Raw genomic sequence first — 20,911 nt, 5'->3', positions numbered from 1 at the left:
AAAGACTTAAAGATGACAACAAATCTGTGAAGCTACACCTACCATGAAACAAGGAACATGTTCAGTATCTCAATGTTTTTAAAAAGAATTGCCAAGGGGTGACCTTTCAAATCATGGAATGGTTGCCCCTCACAGAGAGGCCATTCAACCCATTATACCCAGGTCAGCTCTTCACAGAAAGAATTCAGATCATCCAATCTCTTCACTTTTGTCCTGAAGCCCCACAATTGTTCCTCTTGTTACAATTGCCAAGGAGACCATGATGTTTCAAAAGAAACTCTAACTTCTTGCTAATAGCTGAAGTAACAAGATTTCACATTTTGAAAGTTTACTGCAGAGTGAAGAAAAACTATTGCCTAAAAATGCTATTTTTTGTGTGAAGCTGACGTTCTAACTACAGAGACAATTCCCTCATAATTATCACATATCACTCACATCACTGAGTTCGCAAACAATCCACCGTCACTCCCATTTTCCAATGGGTTTCTGCATCCCTACTTTACTCAGTAGTTACTTGTCATCATCATCTCTGGGTACTTCCATCAGTCTGAGAGTTTCTTAAATCAACCATTAGAAGTGAAGCTTATTTCAATGATGTTTCTTCTTCCAACCATGGTAAAATCATTCTCCCAAAATCTATGGAGAGGTGCAGAACATGCCTCATTGATCAAAGACCATTGCTCTTCCATATCTGGCTGTCATAGCTCACCACATAGAACCACTTCTGTCTGTAATATTCATTGAATTGTAGGAAAGCCTGTAACCTGATGTGAGATTAGCTTCATTTCCTCCGACCCAGGGAAATGTCACGGCACATTAAATTTGTGTAAAACTAGAAATGCTGATTAGATATCCTTGACTAGATTTAATTTTCGAAATTTAGCTTGAAACTGGGAAGTGTAGACTTTGTAACCTGGTATGTGATTTTTAACTTTGTCATCTTACAATCCCTACAGTGTGGAAACAGGCCCTTCAGCTCAACAAGTCCACACCGACCCTCCGAAGACTTTGCACATCTTTCTGGGACATGGGGAGATTTTGGATTTTTTCCATGGCGAACTCAGAGACTGATGTCATTGACTCTAAGTATAAATACCTTGCACCTTCTTTCCAGTAAAGCATTCCAAGGCTTCTTTTGATTTCTACCAATCAATCCATTCTGGCTTACAATCAGGAAGATTACAGATGACATGGTGTTCTTTATTTACCCTAGATTTAAATACTGTCCCAAAATACAATCAAATAATTGTGACAGTCTTCAGGTGGTTAACCAATTTCCTTTTGAAAGTTACAACTGAATCTGATCCAACACTTCCACAGAGTGCATTACAAATCCTAATCACTTGGTGAGCGATAAAGGATTTCTCTCATATCACCTTTGGGTCTTGTGCCAATCACTTTAAAGACACGTCCTCTGATTCTTAACCATCCCACACAAACACAAACAGGTTTGCTTGACTCGACAACTCAAAACCTTGAAAATTATGAAGCATTTTGACACAGTGTTATCATTTGTGACAAGCAAAAAAAGAGCCCATCAGTATAGGATAACAAAAAAAAATTAAATAGGCTAGTCAAAGGAAATTCCATTACCCAGAGATTGAACTGCTCACAATGTGGAAATTGCTACCATAGGAAATAGTTGAGGCAAATAGTACAAATGTATTCAAGGAGAAAGTAAATACATTTATGAGGGAGAAGAGAATAGAGGATTATAATAATACAGGTAGTTCTCCAATAAATGCGGTAAGTGCATTCCTGTGCAACACCATGTTATAGAAAATCACGCAATATAAATGATGGGGCCTATGGGAAACAGAGAGTTGGGGTGAACTGCCAAATATATAAGTAAAAATCAAAACAAAATAATAGGTAACCTAACACAAATGATAGAACAGTCTAAGTAAATCTGTAAATCACATTTTAATTAAATTTAACACTATAATCACTGACTACAGCACTGTACCTTTCACTAAGCACTTCACTAGAAAGCGCATGAGCCAACTACCCATGTGATACCAATGCAGAAATCCAGTCCTCCCCAAAATTCTCCTGCAGTTTCACATAAAGTTCCATCTAAATGTAGACTACAATTCCCAGTTTCAAGCTACGTTTCAAGGCTTGCAGAGCTGACTGCATTCCTAGATTAGATTACAGTGTGGAAACAGGCCCTTCGGCCCAACAAGTCCACACCGACCCGCTGAAGCGCAACCCACCCAGACCCATTCCCCTACATTTACCTCTTCACCTAACACTACGGGCAATTTAGCATGGCCAATTCACCTGACCTGCACATCTTTGGACTGTGGGAGGAAACCGGAGCACCCGGAGGAAACCCACGCAGACACGGGGAGAATGTGCAAACTCCACACAGTCAGTCGCCTGAGGCGGGAATTGAATCCTATTTTAGCTGAATACACTGAACTTGTATTTTGAAGACAGAGGATACTGAGGCTGTGTTTTGCTATTCAGGTAAGTACTGGGGATGGAATTACGTAACAGTGAACAGGAGCTCACTTTATTTTTAAAAGGCCCACAATTCACTAATTGCAATACAGCCAAATTGCATTTAATAAACACATGTTATAGGAGAACTACCTACAGATTTGGGGCAGCATGATGGCTCAGTGGTTAGCACTGCTGCCTCACAGCGCCAGGGATCCAGGTTCAATTCCAGCTTTGGGCGACTGTCTATGTGGAGTCTGCTCGTTCTACCCGTATCTGCATGGGTTTCATCCAGGTGCTCCAGTTTCCTCCCACTGTCCATGCTAAATTATCCATAGTGTTCAGGGATGTCGAGGTTACGTGCATTAGTCAGGGGTAAGTGTAGAGTAAAGGGGAATGGGATACTCTGAGGAGGGTCGGTGTGGACTTGTTGAGCTGAAGGGCCTGTTTCCACACTGTAGGGATTGTAAGATGACAAAGTTAAAAATCACACCAGGTTATAGTCCAACGGGTTTATGTTAAAGCACTAGCTTTCAGAGTGCTGTTCCTTCATCAAGTAGTTGTTTTGATGAGCCACCCGATGAAGGAACGGTGCTCCAAAGGTTAGTCTTCCAAATAAACCTGTTGGACTATAACCTGGTGTTGTGTGATTTTTAACTTTTTCACCCCAGCCCAAAACCAGCCCCTCCAGGTCACATAGTTGAAAAATGATGGGAGATAGCACTAGTGAAACATAAACACCACCATGGACTGGCTGGGTGAAATGGCCTCTTCTTGTTCTGGATCTTCAATGCAATTCTGCAAATATTGACACAAAAATGTGATGAAAAATGAAAACAAAATGAAGTTAGGACAGGAGGTGCACACAGAGGTGCATTTTTTAAGAAAATGTATAAGTCACAATATAACCATAATACCCAAGCGGCTGAAAATGATTTGGCTACATCTCACCTGAAATAAACATCATCTCAGGTTGACCTAGTTATACAGACAAATGTTGAGGGACGTCAAAGCCCATAACTAGGTACACTTCCCTTTGTAAAGTCATATTTAATTAGAATCAATCTTTCACACAATTAAATGTTTCATAATCCAGAAATTACGTGGTCTCAAAGAAAGAAGTAAAAGACTATTCTGCAGTCCACTCGTCAGAGATACTCAGCATCAATCATGCTCAGTTACACCTCAATAAACAAGGGTCAAAGCTCAATTTCTTTTAAAAATAAGATTGCACACAAAAATATGACATTCAAGTCAAGTCATCTTCCCTGCATCTTTATTGGTTGCATCAGTAAAGTATCAGTGATGGCGACAAATGAATTTCTGCATATAACTGCACAGGTTAAACCCTAGTAGTTGCTATCAGATTCACACAGTAAAAACAGCACATTGTGACAATTCTGCCACAATTACAACTGGAGATTCTATGCCATTAACTTGGCTAACATTTCAGGATAGCACCAAAGGAATATTGCATGATCTTGAAGATGTGACCTTAAACTGAAGCCCTGCCTGCTTGTTCATGTAGATTTTAAAGATCCCATAGCACAACTTGAGGAAAAGACAGATATTAGGTAACATTCTAAGCAACATTTATCTATCAAGCTGTAAATTAATCACCTGTTTATCTTTGTGCTGTGTTTGACACTTCACATCATTGTGTGCAAGTAGAATGCTGCAGTTCCCTACACTACTACAGCGGCAACACTGCACAAAAGCTTCATTTTTTTTTGACAGAGAACGGAGATATCTTGAGATTGTGAAAGATGCTATATAAAGGAAACTTCACAGTGCTTTATTTCAATAAGAATTGGCTGCATTTCTGCCACATTTACTGCTGTACTTGATATAGTCACAGTGAGAGAAAATATCGAGATGCACAGCGATTTACACAGCTTTAGAGTAATCTGTTTTGGACCAGTCCAAATTCCTTCAAAATATATTCTTTAAAATAAGGAACAGTTGGGTCTTGCCAAATGCCAGGCATTGCATTCCAGCTGCAATTCGATTGGTCAAACTACCAGTCAACTACCAAACACACTTTATTCGTGCACTTTAGTTAAAATACAAAAGAAAGAAGAAATTGGAAAAACTGAACACTATGGAAAACTGAACAGAACAGTAGATTAATTACTAAACATTAACTGCTCCAATTAGAAGTATCCCATCAACATACCCTTGGCAAAGGCAAATTCACTAAAATAGATAGTCTCATTTGCTATTCTAACAGCAAGAAGAGAACCCCCAGCTTTTAGCTGCAAAAGAGAGAGGAATAAGAACTTCCACATCCAGCTTCAAGACTTCAGCAACTGCTACAGAAAAATAAATGAAAAATCCTCATTCTGTGGGAGCTTGATCACCCACTCAGGCGGCTTCTATTGTTCCAACTTCAAAAAAAGCCCAAGGCCTCACAAGCTGTTTACTTTATTGTATTCAAATAAGCTCAACACCTTGGTCTTGGAACCTCTCCAAAAAAAAAGACAACATACACCTCAAAGGCATGGTATCATCACAATTCTAATTCACCATCACGCTGCCTCCAATTTTGCTTCGGCTCTCTTCCCAGCTCAGAAATATTTTCACATCTCTTGCACCAGCCAGATTCTTCCTGTCATTTTCTTTTGCCTGCAATAATTTTTTCCTGCCGAGTTAGTAGATTGGAACTTGCACTCAGAGCACATTTCATAACCTAAGATTGTTCCACAGAGCTTTACAGACAATTAAGAATTTTGCGAGTGTAATAACTGTTCAAATATAGGAAATTTGTGCACAGCAAGTTTGCCAAAATAATGAAATAATGAAGATAATCTAACAGGTGCTCTAGAAATCATGCTATGGGATTTTGTTTTACATCAGTATGAGAAGGCAATGAGGGAACTCAGTTTAACAACACATCCAGAAGTAACTAAAAAACCAGCATTTAGTTTTGGCGAGATTTAATATTCTATTTAAAGCCAGGGCCAAAAATAATACAGTTGCACGGGGTTTCAGAATTTACTTTGCAAAATCTTTTGTAGAAAACCTAAAAATGTAAGAATGGAAAGTAGACTTTAAAAAGCATTCAGTTTTCTCTTTTGAAGATTTTGAGTGGAATATCGTAAAAATGATCAAAAATAAAAAGAAGTGCAGCTAGGTAAAATCATTGTGGATGAATAAGGAGATAGAAAATAACCTAAATGCAAGGAAATTGTAGTGAGTACCAGGAGTCATGCTAATACCAGCTGGTGGTGGTGACTTCTTAACCTTTAAAACAGTTAAGGCATAAATAGAAAGATATATCCCATTAGCTTTTTCTCTCAGTGGATATATGGAGCAGATGTCCAGTTAAAGCTTTTATTAACATATTTTTTAAAAACAAAGCTGGATAAATTTCTCCTCTGGTTCATTACTAAATGCAGACACAGCCCCACAGATCAGGGTAGTTCCAGGATCTACAGAGTTAGTTTATCTCAGATCGAAAACAGCAGAGGTTGTAATGGGCCTCCTGAGTCTCAGAACAGATGGAAGAAGGAAGATTTCTTCCAGTTGACTGGGTTTAGGACACATACAAAGCAAGAAACCCATTTTGACAGTGTTCCTCTTTACACATTATACAGCACGCACATATTATCAAACACTAGGCAATGCTGGCTCAGCACAGGCCTGCGTTGCCTCAGGTGTGCATGGGGACACTGCTGCTTCTTCAGCACAAAACATGAAACTAAGCATTTTGGTTCCATGGCATACATATTAATATATTTTTTATTTATTTCCCAGGATATGGCCAATGCTGGCCAGTGATCATTCCCCAACTGTCCACAAAGCAGTTAAGGGTCAATCACATTGCAGAAAGTCTGGAGTTACAGGTTGACCAGACCAGATTAAGATGGCAGATTTCCTTAAGGACATTAGTGAATCAGATGGGTTTTTGTGACAAATGGTGGTTACACGCTTGCTGTTTGGCCAGTCCTTTATTCCAGGTTTTTTTTCTTGATTGGTTTTTAGATTTAATTTAGGCATAATTCAAGTATTGAATTCAATTGATTTTTTTGTACTGAATTCAAATCTCACCATGGTGAATTTTGAACACATGTCCCCATTACAATGATCTGGATTTCTGGATAACTAGTTGACTGTCATTACCGTTACTCCATCTATCCCCTGGCAAATCATCAGCAACTCAGATTTGTATAATGTCTAAACACAATAAAACATCCACAGTGTTTCACAGGAGCATAAAAAACAACATAAAGAACAAACACATTTTCATTTAAGTAACTTGTAAGTAATGTACACAATGAAGAGTTGCCAATTAGCAAAGACATTAAAACAGGAATTCAGTTCAATTAATGCTTCCATAGAAAGTACCCGCTCAATATTAAGTTGGCATCAACAAGGCTAATCATGCAGTGGGATGTAATGCAAAAGCATTTGGAAACAAGCCAAAATCAATCCTTCTAAATTTGTAAAAGCCACATTTCGGGCTTTGCACTTCCAAAAACAGTTTTGAAGGCAGTTCAGAAAATATGCAGAATGAAGAGAATTGCCTTAATTGGTAAAATGACTGACATAGGGAAGGATTCAGATAGGAAACGGGCACATCATACAAAGCAGCATGAATTCCTTTGTTTTAAATTCCTGGCTTGGCTTACTGATATTTTTGTTTATTTCCAACATCTGCGCAGCTTTCAGTATGCTCAATCCCTCTCTTCCCTTCTGTCCGGTGTTCTTCTCATCTTGATTTTTTCAGTTCCTCCTCTTCAGTTGCAGAGCCTCACATACTGACATTCTCCGTCCCCAACTCTGTCCTTATACCTTCCACAAACTTCTCTTCTCAACCTGGTTCTCAGCTACATTTCCTAATAACTGTCTGGCTACCAGTATCTGAAACCTATCAGTATATTAAGGACATTGTACAAATGCAAATTGTTATTGACTACAGAATAGCAACATAAGAACTGAAGTGGCACTTCTACTACATAGTACTATTAAAGCCGACACTAAAATGTAACATATAGTGCTAATTTCAATTAGAAACATTTTAACACCTTGTTGTTTCTAATTGATTAATTTATCTTGTCCCCTCTCTCAAACGCATGACCTTATTAAAATTCAATGTACACACTAATATGCTCTGCAATCATACAGCACAGGCAATTCTCATTTCCATTTGCTAATCTCAGAGAGCACAGCAGTTTCTAATAACATTTGAAAGGGGGCATAAAGCTGAAAAATGAACTCTGCAAGACTAAGTCCAGCAAAAGAAGATTACCATCTCATGGAGACACATTCCAAAAGGGACTCAGAGCCTCTGTAAAATAGTCATTTCTCGTAGAATAGAAAATTCAAATATAACTTTGTAAATAAAATCTTTTCTGAACTAAAACATTTTAACACTGATGCAAAGGAACCCTACACATAAATTGCCTGCCGGACCCTTAGGTTCTTCATTTACCTCAAATTTTAAAAATTTGTGCAAAAACTAACATAAGGGTCATAGCTGTCCAGAGATAAAGAGCTCTAGAGATTAAGGACTCTCAGACAGGAAAATTCACTTCACATCCATACCAAATTGGAACCCCCAACTTCTGAAACACTGCTCCCTTGTTCAATATTCATCCAAATGTGGTAATATCTACCATGTCATGCACCTTCACGATCTTATATGTTTCAAACAATTTGTCATAAGATCAGGTCAACAAGCTTTATTAATCCTAACTATATACAAGAGAGGACGTTGACAGTTACCCAACAAACTACAGTCCCTATGAGACAACTCTTGACACTCATGTTCAGTAGTTATTCTGAGTAAAAGCATAGGCAAAAGTGAGGACTGCAGATGCTGGAAATCAGAGTTTAGATTAGAATGGTCCTGGAATGGCACAGCAGGTCAGGCAGCAAATGAGGAGCAGGAAAATCGACGTTTCGGGCAAAAGCCCTTCATCAGGAAAAGCGTAGCCAACCATTTACTCCACATAATTACCGCTCTCTCTTTAAGACTCCAACGAGTACACCTCCAACCAGGACAACCTCTCCTCTTCAGACAGTCTCTTCATCCTGCGGCATTCTATTTCTCAAAGTTCTTTCTTCTAAGCTCCACACATCTTGATACCATTTGTTGAGGCAGGAATATCAATCAGCAAAACAGAAAACCTATTTTTTTCTTCTTCAAATAGAACCAATATGGTTAATACCACATCTGAAGGACAACATCTCAACTAGTTCTGAGCACTGCATGGAGTACATGGGCATATGGATCCAACTGACTTTCAGAAAATTAATTATGAACCTCTAAAGTTCTCAAAGATTTCCCAGGAATCACTCCTTCAGGTTAGATCATTTAAATTAGATAATTGCATGTCATGCCACTAATTAAGAAAGGTCAGAGAGAAACCAGGGAATTACAGGCCAGTTAACATAGCATCTGTTGTCAGGAAATGAGTCTGGAGCAGATAATTAAAGACCTTAATTGAACACCTTGAAAATGTTCAGCTGATCAGAAAGAGCCAGCATAGATTTGTAAAGAACAGATAACACCGAGGGACTAGACTGAATACTCAAAGAAGAAAATAATTTAGTGGACACTGGTACATCAATAGATATTGTTTATACGGACTTCCAGAAGGTATTTGAAAAACAACTCAAACAGGTACTAATGTTAAAATTGAAGCTCATAGGATTGAAGGCAAATTGAAATGGTTAAGAAGAAGTTAGCCAAATGACAAGAAGTAGAGGACAAGGGCAAGAGGCAGGATGCAACTAATGGTATCCTGTCAGGGTTCGTGTTGAGTGTCTCAATCATTCACTGTACTTATTAACGATGTCGTTGGTGAGAGAGAAAGACATATATTCAAGTTTGCCAATAATACAAAGATAGGCAGTATTTGTGAGCAATATAGGTAGAAGTAGAATATTTCAAAGACATATTCATAGATTAAGTGAATGGGCAAAACAATAGCAAATAGGTTTCAGTTTTGGCAACTGTAAGATTACTCACTGTGGACCCAGAAAGGATAAAACACCATACTTTTCAAATGGTGAAACACTAGAAACAGTGGAACTCTACAATCACTCCAGGGTCCATGTACATAGGCTACAATATTGTGGATTCATACAAAAAATAATCAGAGGTGAATGGAATGCTGGCCCCTCTATCCAGAGAACAAAAACAAAACAGGGTAGAAGTTATGCCAAAGCTGTACAAAGCCCAGCTTTGACCATACATGGAATACATTGTGTTAAATAACAGGTACCACACTTTTTTGGTACAGATATACTGAACAGATGCAGTGCAAAGTAGTTTTATTGGAATGATACGTAGACTCCAAAAACTAGATTACCAAAAGAGATTCTACAAACTTAGGTTGTGGGCCACACAATTCAGGTTAAGCGATGGTTTAATCCAAGTTTTCAAGATATTAAGAGTAATAGATAGGGTAGGTAGAGAGAGCTCATTTGCAATGGTTGAAGAATCTAGAATCAGAGGATTGACATGAAAGCTAAGGACTTCAGCAATGAGGTTGAGATACACTTCCAGAGGCAAATGGAGCTGGACATTTGGAAATCTCTTCTGCTAATATCAGAAGATGTTGGCAAATTGTTTATTTTAAATGTGATTAACCAAATTTATGAAGGAATACAGGGCAAAGGAAGGTGTATGGAATGCTTTCACAGATCAGTCACAATCTTGACAAATGCCAAAACAAGTTCAAAGGACTAACAAGTGCACTCCTGTTTTAACTAAGCTCAACAAACACTTATCACAGTTCAACAAGATTAGCTTGTAACAGATATTGTCATTAAGGAAGAACTCAATTCAAATATGGATGATCAAGCACAGTTTGAAGAAATTCTCACTTAAAATGTCAGCTATGTCAAAGATTAACTAATCTTCCTTCATGGTCCACTTATAATGAATTTTAATAATTTGATCACAATGAGGGCTGCAGCTTTAAGTCACGCATACATAAATCAACAACATTAAAATCTCCTCCTGTAAATAAAACAAAATGCAGCAGAGTCATCTCTTAGAACATATGTAGCAGTAAACTTATGACCAATATTCAAATTATTTAACTGCTGTACTTAAGTTTGCTGCTCCAAACCAAAAGCAAGTGAGCTTTCCACTGACAGAACATTTTCCTCTTTTTCTTTTATACATCCATAGTTTACAGAATAGCTCTTATTTTCTACACTAAGCTATGATGAGGACTGGACTTTAATTAAATGCTAAATAGAACACAAATTTAAAGTCAGAGTCACATCATGCACAAAAGATAGATGTTAGGCCTGCCCCACAGCCAGCTTTACCGGACCTCAGGCATTATTCATACATTGTGTGGTCTGAAACCAGTCAGACGAAACCAATATGGTCATGATGCATTGTTATTGTGCAGTCAAACTGGGAACAATCGACAGGACAGAATGGCTGCTCAATCCATCTAGCCTGCACATTAAATCCTCTGGCATAGTTCCCAGCACAGGTACTAGAACTCACAACTCTTGAATTCTAAAGCCACATGCTCCAAAATCTCATCTTAAAAGACATTCAGATTCCAAAATTCAACTCAATATTTAGCCACGGTGGTAATTTGGTGTCATCATAATGCTGCTCCTCTTCACAGCACAACACTTGTTAAAGTGGACATTCAAATGATTTGTTCCTCAACTGACAGGGTCTTCTTATACTACATGGACAGTGTATAATATTTTCCTAATTTTGAAAGGAGTTGTCAGCTTTACACTTCTCAGTTCAGGTACAGCATAGCCTAGACTGTTTAACTATTGACGCAAAGTAGAAGCTGGTTTCAAAAACTTTTTGTGTTCCCTTTCAACCAGTACTTCATGTGTGATATTAGTGTAGGAAACTACCAAAAAAATTCCAGCTATTTCACAACACTATCTTTGTAGAACATGCAAAAACACACAATTGCTTGTATTCCACCTAATTAACCTAATTTATGTTCAAATTGAAGTACTTTTCATTAGTACTCATCAGGGTGTTTTTCGATTTAATGTAATATGCTCTCTGTTATTTCTAAGTGCAGCAGTTCTTCATCTGAAATGTATGCCAAAATCATTCTTTTATTCAAACCAATTTTTGTGCTACAATTAAGAGGTTTGTTTAATCTGTCCAACCTTGTTACAAAACCAAGTCTAAAACATTATTGAGTTTCAGGAGTCTGCCCTTAAATTCTGGTAAAATTGGTGATTGAACCTGCTCAGAATTCAGCTGACAACATACACAGCTAGCTTCGAACTATGACCACCAAAAGATGAGGAGTCTCGGCCATGACCACAATGCAGCAAACGTTTCTAGCTGATAATGTCGTATCCTTCCCTTCAGACTTTTAAGGGGCCCTGCCACCCAAATCATCAAGAGTGCATCAATACAGCATGAAAATCAGCACACCCAGCTGAATATGAAACAAAGGAACCAGAAGAGGAGATGGTGAATGGGTGTCCATGGGTTCCAAGAGAATAAGATAACCAAGACTCGAGAGGGAAAAGATGTTGACACGAAGGAGCAGAGGGCCAATGGCAGAAGACTCTTAGCAAAGGAATCAGGGGAGAGGTTTCAGACACCTGAGCAAACACTGTGTGCTGGCTCCATGTAATTAGTGATGAGGCAAATCCCAAAAGGAGCTGGAGCTTTTCTTGTGACTCCGTATTGGAATGCAAGTCCGAGAAACACCAGGAGATGAGCAGTTATTCCGGCACTCTATGTTGAAGTGTATTGGAGGGTATACAGAAATGGGATCTTTTAGGGTGAAGTGTTAACAACCCTCTGGAGGACATTACTGAGTGTTAAAAACATTGTTGAGATTCAGTGATTGCTGACATCTAGGTGGGCTGTGCACACAAAACCGTTTAGTTCACCTCTACCGTTTAACATGCAGCGTGATGGGAACCAATGTTAAAACTGGAGATTTTTTCACTAGTCAAGAGTAGCAGCTGATTTCCGTAGGAGCATGCTGTATGTTCTGGGAACTTTAAAGTTAAGAACAGAGGGTGGGCACAGGAGTGCAGTGGATGAAATGAGCTTCAGGAACAAGGGCAGGAGTAGGAATGCTGGAGAAGCGATCGTGAATATGTGCATACACCCTACACAACAGGCAATTTCTGGCAAATTACTTTAAAGTGAAGCTTTTGACAATACATTAGTGTATTAACAGTTTCAACAAAAATGGCCTCTTCAAATTTCACACAAAAAAAGCTCATCTAAATCATAATGATGTGTTCGTTGACAATAACCATCAAACAGGCTTTTGAGGTGCAGAGATGATTACCTGATCTTAGGCTGTAGGGAGACAGCAGAACCATGAATTCTAAAAAGGTTCTGGTTGTATGTCAATCATAGATTGTATAGATATTAAAGGTAGTTAAATATTGGGAAAGTTTTCAGATCTGTAATCTATTCTGCCACCTTTTCTCTCATTCCTTAGCTGTCATGCACCATCAAGAATGCTCACTTAATATCTAGTCTTGAAATAGTTTTCACTTCCTTTAGTTCAACATTACAGACTGAAGCCATTGTGTCCGGGCCCTTCCACTTACTCTGTTTACAAGGCACTGATGTTATCCCTTCCCTCCAGCACTAACAAAGGAAAATGCAATCTTCTCCTCGTGTCCTATTTAATCTAATGCTGACCTCCAGATTCCATATCTTTACATCACCAAGCTTCCTTAATTCTAGCTGCGTGAAACTGCACACCCCTGCCCTCCTTCAGTCCCTCTGCACTGAAACGCATCATCTCCACCTTCAACTACACAAAGCTCTCCTTGCTAGCCATTCATTCTGCACCAAACATAATTCCAGCATACTCTACACATTCATTGGCACCTCCCATACACTGAACTGGAAAGTATCTTGGGGGGTTTTAGGCTGAAGTTACTACATCAGTTCATGTTTCTCTTCTTGATGCTGTTACATAGGCAACATGTTTGAAGCAGAAGATTTCAATCAATGCTTTCTTGAGATTTGACAATCTTTAAAAGCAACGTCTAAAATGTGTCAATTTTTGAAAGACAGTTCAAATGTTTGGTACTGAAAAGATATATTAAACACAAATGGCCTTACCTTTAATTAAACCTTTGTATCGAACAGAAAACTATACTCCACCTTCAATGTAGTCAAAAAATAAATACATCATATTACATTTACTACTATTGCTCTTTAAAAAGTGTATTTTCTAAGTCCATTGAAGGGTTCTTATTTTTGTATTCAACAAAATTCACACAGACATTTAAGAGGCCAAGTTTTTTTCTATATTCAAAGAATAACTCGATAACTTTCGATTTTTTGTCTGATTTCAGTTCTGTCAGTCTCCCAAAAGCCAGCTAGTTTGTGAAAGCTCACAATAGCATTAATGCAGGGTTTATTAAATGAAAAAAGTAACAGTCATTCAAATAATAATTATTTGCATATTTATAATTTGTAAACCACCCAATCACACCAATTGAGTTATCTAAAAAAGCGAATGCATAATACTTAGTACTTCCGAAACCTGGATGTTTTAGGTGTGACTTTTCAGAAAAAGTTTCTTAAATCTAAAAAGGATGATAGCATCAGAGCTAAAAAATTGCTCCTATTACCATTCATAACCTGTCATCTGTCAGTTCAGCATCAGTTTAAATAAATGGGATATCAAGGTCTGCTGTTACAGATGATGGCACGTTTAAATCAAATTTGTTTTAATTCCATTGACTAAGTAATTAGATTAACCTCTAATTGCCCAGCTGTAAAAGAATGTATGTTCAGGAAGTGCAATATTTGCATGAAATTGCATTCATTCCAGTCTTTTAGAAAATGAATCTAACATAAAAGGTGACAAAGAAATTTTTTCCAAAGCAGAAATAATTAAAACAAATACAAACTTTAAATGTATAATCAGATTATAATACAAGTGCTGCAAAAGCAGTCTCGTTGCATTGCCACAGTGCATCTTGTAGATAGTACATGCTACTGCTTCTGTGCATTGGTGATAGAGAGGGTGAATGTTTCAGGTAGTAGATGAAATGCCAATCAACTGAGCCACTTCACAAAGCATTTAGCCATCAGCCACTGCTGTGGGTGGAGACCAGGTCAGGCAGTTTTCCTTCACCAAAGGCATTAGTGAACAGGTTTTATTATTGAATTCAAATTCCACCATCTGCCAAGTTGAGATTTGAATCCAGGTCACCAGAATATTACCTGGTCTCTGGTTTACTAGTTAAGCAACAATATCCATATGCCATTGCCTCTCCCCAATGTGTGCCTATGCATGAGCAGAAACTGAACTTCAAACTCGTCCATTGGATCTGAAGCATTTTGTACTTTTCATTCCTTCAGAAATTCCCAATGTCGATGCAAATCTTATTTTTGTAGCACATAGTGCTGAATGAAACCTTTTGTCATGCAAGCAAGTTAATATCTTAGATCTAGATTTATGTGCCTCAACACATGGGCACAGTACCACACTCTAACCATATCCAGATGAAATAAAGATCCTTTGTTGCCAGTTCACTGATGTTTTCAACTTTAGGAAAATGAATGAATCAAAAGCCTCTGCACCTGATACTGTGTAGATACCATTCAATAGAATGAACTGCCTGATGCCCTGTTCAACCACCCTCATTAATGAAGAGGCAGTCTGTGGTGTAGAAGTTGGCACTTACAATGTCATTTGTATCTATAGACGATCAAATTAAAAGAAGTTTCCAGATCTGCTTGCTATTGATAGCTTTCATCAGCAAATGCGTTTCTGCTGAGATGAAAGTGACAGAAACTGTTGTTTTGTCCATGCCTAATTGTAGACTCTGGGTATCTGACTATTCAGAAAAAAACGATTTGCATCCTACAGAGCGTTTCCATTCTACTCTCTCATTACTGCATTAAGTTTGCGGTCACTAATGATTCCTTCACAAGAACCAGTTACAATTCAGCTCCTTGGCTAAAGGAGGTATGTAATCTTGACCCACTTGGACCTATTACACTTCATTATTAAGAGGGATTTGATTTGTAATGGCTAATTCTGCTTCTTCAAGCAAATATAATTAGGAATAAGTTGTTCTTTGCAAGATAATTATAAATACAAAACACAATTTCTGGTTCTTCTGTCTGCCTTCCTGCCGACTAACAATTATCCAATAACTGCTTTTATAATCCATACTTCAATAAGCCAACTTCATTTCCTGATTGCTGCAAGATAATGTTGGTCACATGCATAGTGCATTCAGGGCAGTTCATTGAATCAGTTCATTCTATCAATGCCAAGGAAATGGGAGCAGCTATATCTTACAAGCAGGACGAATTAGAAAACCTATTAAAATACAGCATACATGCCAATATGGGAAAAGATTACAGCTCAGGCAGCCCTTGTGTTAATAAGAAGCGAGGTTCGTGAAATGATTATTTTTTATGGTGATGTCAGCTGTATGTAGCCTTAAAAGGGGCCTTGGTCAGATGAGGTATCTGCAATACTGGAATATACCTGGATCGATGCTTGAAACAAATAATCAAACGATAAAGCAGTAATGGCCTTTACGTTTAAATTTGCTCAAGTAAGACTCATGCTGAAATGCCAATGTTAATTAGCGTGTAGGACAGGAGGTTCTTCAGTGAACTATCCTCTCATGGGGTACAGCGAGCAGCTGGGAAGAGGGAGGGAAGGCGGGAGTGGGGTTCAGAAGCAGCAGCGACAGGATAATGGCTTTCAAGAGCCACCTCCATTCACATGCTGAGTCTCTTGATCAAGCCTGTTCCTTTGAAAAAGGGGCACCCCACACTGGGAGCCTGTAAACAGACACACCATGGGTTTATTGTTAATATTCATCTGAGAGACATGGGCATCGCTGGTTGGCTAGCATTTATTTCCTGCCCCTAGTTGCCTGTGAGAAGGTGGTGATGAGCTGCCTTCTTGAACCGCCGCAGTTCACCTGCTATAGATCGCCCCACAATATTGTCAGGGAGGGATTGTCAGGATTTTGAGGCAGCAACAATAAAGAAACATCGATACTTCCAAGTCAGGAAGGTGAGTGGCTCTGAGGAGAAACTGTAGGGCAGGTGGTGTTCCCATGTATCTGCTGCCCTTGTCCGAGATGGAAGTAGTTGTGCGTTTGGAAGGTCCAATCTAAAGGATCTTTAATGAATTTCAGTAGTGTGTCTTATAGATGGTACACTGCTGCTACTGAGCATTGGTGACAGAGAGAGTGGATATTTGTGGACGTGGTGCTAATCATATGGTTTGCTCGTCATCCTCCCCAAAGGTTGACTTGCCCCCAGGCACTGTTAGGTTAATATGATGATGCCCTTGTGCATCCACAGGAAGGGCACAGATTCCAGCAGCTACCACTATCTGCTTCATATCTGGGCAGAGACAAAAATAAGCTCAAAGGACAACATTTACACAAGAGTAAAATACATGGCTGGAATGCTGAATTAAAAGCAACTCTGGTGAAGGGTCACTGACTTGAAATATTAACTATACTTCTTTGTCTAAAAATGTTGGAAGACCTGCTACATATTTCTGCCTATTCTATTTCTTCATAAACTCTGCTTACTTGGATTGAAAAGTCGTAATGAATTGACCTTATTGTAAAAATGAGTTTTAATTAGGTAGAATACAGAAATATTAACATATCTTTTCCCCTCTCTCAGTTAGCTGGCTAAATATATCAAATATTTTGGGCAGGATTTTCCAGAGATGGCAAGAACAATGGCAGGTGAGTGAATCTAATTATGTGAGTGGAAAAAATAAAAACAGACCCTTGTCATGGAGATAGACTTCATTAATTACATTGTCCCCCATCAGAGACTGGTCAAGAGCATGACCAGCAAGTAGGTGAGGAGCCCTTGTGCATGCATTTGCATCCATTCGAAGAAAAGTATGTGAGAATTAATTTTATCTCCCCAATTAACTTTGATCCAATCAAGAAATTCGACACTTCAGAATCAAACAGCAAAAAGCTTCTTCCACATTAGGGTAAATACTTGCTTTTTCGTCCTTATGGGAGTATGGCTTTACATAATGCGCTCAGTTATTTCTCCAAGTACTGTCAACGTGTGGGATACCTCCAAGCCCAAAGCACATACAGCAAACAGTGGGCAGGATTTGGCACACATTGGGAAGGGGGTGCTTCTGGATAAAGGGCATGGCATTGTGAAGGGGGTAAACTGGGAATGGTAGTGTCAACACTGCATGAAATCACTAAAGTACTGAAGCTGAGGAAGGATAACTTGGGAATGGGTATCAATTCAGAGTTTGGGTGCTCCAATTAATCAAGGGCCTGCGCTCCAATATGCATGATTCTTGTTGGCTTGCAGACTCTCTGGGTTTGGGAAGGCTGTGTCCAGAACATCATCCAAGACCAATGTTTGGGGGGCCGTTTCTGGTGAAGCAAATGGAATGGTCACCAGAATAGGGCACACTGGAATACTGTCATCTCAGAGCTGTAAACCGAGGGTCAGGGAACAGACAGTATTTTGGCAGGTGTGCTCAAGAGTAGCATGGTAAGGTGGTTTCCATTAGGGGAGGATTAAGGCTGAAGGCAAGCTAAATCTCATCTGCCTGTTTCAAACCAGCTGCACAACACCAAAAGAGAAATGACAGCAGCCAAAATGGGAGGAGATATCATTGTAGGACATAGTTATACCTTACGCCAATTGATGGGCCCCTATTAATCAGGACTCTAGTGAACTAACAATCAGATTCAGATGTCTTCAGTTGTTACATGACCAGCAAATCACAGCACTCAAATCACATTCCAAACAGGTCTCGTTAACGCATGGAGCCTGGAGTACAGTTTCTCCTGATAACCATCTCATATCTCTCAGTGAGTAATGCCACAAGGGAGGTAAATGCAGTCTGTAAACTACCAAGCTAGCAGAAGCCAAAGCTTACCAGCACATCATGTTCTGGTTACCCACGAACATGATGAGAGTTAAGGGGTTGCTGGCAATGCACATTAAAATGCCTCTGCTGAGGCAACCAAACTCTCCAATGTTAGAGCTACCACAGTACACAAATGGATGGACTCCTCGATCTTACACTCCAGTCTAGTGAGGACCTGTAGCCTGATGTTCTCCTGTCTGTCTCTGCAACTGGCTTTGCTACTTACAACTGAACACATAGGAATGGACTCTACTTGGGGGAAGAGTCTCCAGTAGTCACAAGTATCAGAGACCTCAAGCATTTCTTTGCCTACTGGATGGGGACAGGAATCAGGGATGCACTCAATGAATTGTGCCAGTGTCTAATCTAGCGAGAGCGCCCACCGAGGGAACTGTCCTTTTGCTGGTGAGTGCCTTGTTGCATGTTCTCTGAGAGTTCTTAAGCCTGTGCTATTGAGCTGTCTCTTGACCGTGTTTATGTGGGAAGAGGTGAGAGAGAACCCATTGAGGATGCACACTACAGGAATAGGAGAGAGTGGCTGCAAAGGTGAGAGGAGCAGATTGCAAAGTATATATAAATAAAACACGTGCGTGTCCTGTTATTAGAGAGAGAAAGAGTAGGGTTAAGTGTGATAGGAATGCGTGCATGAGCATGTGATGAGCTCATCCAGGTAATGAGTCCTGCCCCAGGGAGGCAGGAGGAGGCAGAGTGCCTGGAAGGCGTTGGCAGACTGGCGCATCTGGTAGGTGTGAGCCCCACAGTGACAGTGATATTAGCATGCCTCAGTGACATGGTTGTACAGATGTAGGGTTAGACTGAACTGAGGGATGGCCCTGTGTAAGAAACCCTGGGCATTTAGTCTTGCAGAGCACAGGAAATTGTTCAGCCACTTTCTGCATTAGGTCTTTTATGCCTAGTTGTAACACTGACCTCCAGTGTGACCTCTGTCCTGGCTCCAATGAGAGAGCTTCTTTTACTCATCACGGTAGAAGATGTCCTCCATTCTGAGCCAACCAGCCAGGGTCAGAATGCCTGAAGGAGCTTCTATGAAGGAGAGAGTCTTCTGATTGTTTGTTTGTGTGTGCACGCGTGTGTGTGTGTGCGAGAGTGAGATTGAGAGTGAGAGTGAGACATTTTGCAGTGAGGAAACAATGCATGGGTGGTTTTCAATTACAGTTCTAGAATCCCTGCTCCCTGATAGTACTGGCAGGGGCAAGAATGTCTGCCCCAACAGCTGCACATGATTCACCATTTATCCGGGCCCTGAAACTTGTTTAAATACACAAGCTGACAAGTGATTGCTCGTTCCACTAGCTGTAGGATGTCTTAGAAGTGATGCCATTCTAAGATAGTCACTGCCATACTTAAAATGGAAAATCCCAGGTGCATTTTTCATGTTCAATGGCACAAGTCAAGAAATTAATGATAATCTTGATGATATTATAGCAAACAATTGCTTGGTATATTCCTATCACACATTGCTGTCTGCTATTTCAACCTCATCCAAACTGGTTCAGGTTTCGCTTAAAAAAAGGCACAAAAATGTCATACAATTGTGTCAGGCATGCATACTTTTCCTTTGACTTGATCGTGCTGCACTTCTTATTATCACACCAAATCAAGAATAAATTACTACAGACTGACTCCTGAGAAAGCTGAAGTGCATGAATCCTGGTATGCCACAGACAGTTGAATTCTACACTCTAGGCTGGATCAGACTGCTTCTAGTCTGGAACTGATTCCTTTGCAAATTCTCTGGATATGGACCACTCTAGTGGATATATTCTTCTTGGTAGCTCTGTGGCAAGGAAGAGACTACTACCAGTGTAATAGGGAGCAAAGAAAATCTTGTAAAAAAGGTGCTATCGCACATTGAAAGTTGAAAGTCCATCAATACCCAGAAGAAATGACAGTATTACACTATAGTTTCATTTATAAATGAAACAAAGCTTGTCACAATTTTCAATTAACTTGTTAATGAATCTCCAAGTTGTAGCACTCTTGCAAAGGTAGCGATAAATTATTGTTTTTAATTTATTGTATCTTTATCCACAGACACACCAGAGCTTCATCCCCTTCATTGTCTTCAAGCCACTTTTTGGAAATAAACTTTAAGTAGGTCAACAACTGAAATGTCTGAAAAGAGATAAAAGGAGGAGTTTTTAAGAAGTTGTATTTCAGCAGCTAAAATGTTAACAAGTTAACTCAATTTTTCTGCATTTACATCCTTTTGCTTTGCAATAATGACTAACTATATTGCAAAAATTTTTATTTGGGAAGCCCTTCAGAGATGTTTGGAAATCATAAAAGATCCTACTTAAACAAATACAAATTGGTCTTTCTTTCCATTCCATACATGCACAATCAATTCATCTTAAAATCTCTCAAGCACATGCATGAGTTGTTTTCAGTTTGCTAATTAATCTACAGCAATCCATCTTTGTTGCCACAGTAGCCAAGAAGAGCATCTGCAATGGTCCAATGATCATTCACAGGGAAATAAAGTCAAATTGAGTTTGATGTATTTGCCCTGACAGATTTCAGTCCTTCCCTCCAACCAATCCGACTGGTCCCCACAACCTCCAGTCCTGCTCTCCAGCTGAGCTCCACCTTTT

The 20,911-nt window shown here is 39.3% G+C and overlaps 1 protein-coding gene and 1 long non-coding RNA gene across 15 annotated transcripts in view; one reads left to right on the top strand and one right to left on the bottom strand.

Annotated features, from left to right (window-relative positions):
- Window positions 1-20,911, bottom strand: part of anks1b (ankyrin repeat and sterile alpha motif domain containing 1B) — an 818,433-nt gene that overhangs the window by 653,821 nt on the left and 143,701 nt on the right. The gene's annotated exons all lie outside the window — the stretch shown is intronic.
- Window positions 1,062-20,403, top strand: LOC122561670 (uncharacterized). The gene is made up of 3 exons (XR_015761152.1): window positions 1,062-1,086; window positions 17,063-17,127; window positions 20,352-20,403. It is a non-coding gene; the product is annotated as an uncharacterized LOC122561670 (long non-coding RNA).

The sequence above is a fragment of the Chiloscyllium plagiosum genome, unplaced genomic scaffold (genome assembly GCF_037043375.1).
Source record: "Chiloscyllium plagiosum isolate Xiang-an unplaced genomic scaffold, Cpla_swu_hap1 HiC_scaffold_23, whole genome shotgun sequence".
Taxonomy (NCBI): domain Eukaryota; kingdom Metazoa; phylum Chordata; class Chondrichthyes; order Orectolobiformes; family Hemiscylliidae; genus Chiloscyllium; species Chiloscyllium plagiosum.
This window is presented reverse-complemented; position numbering and strand designations above follow the sequence as displayed.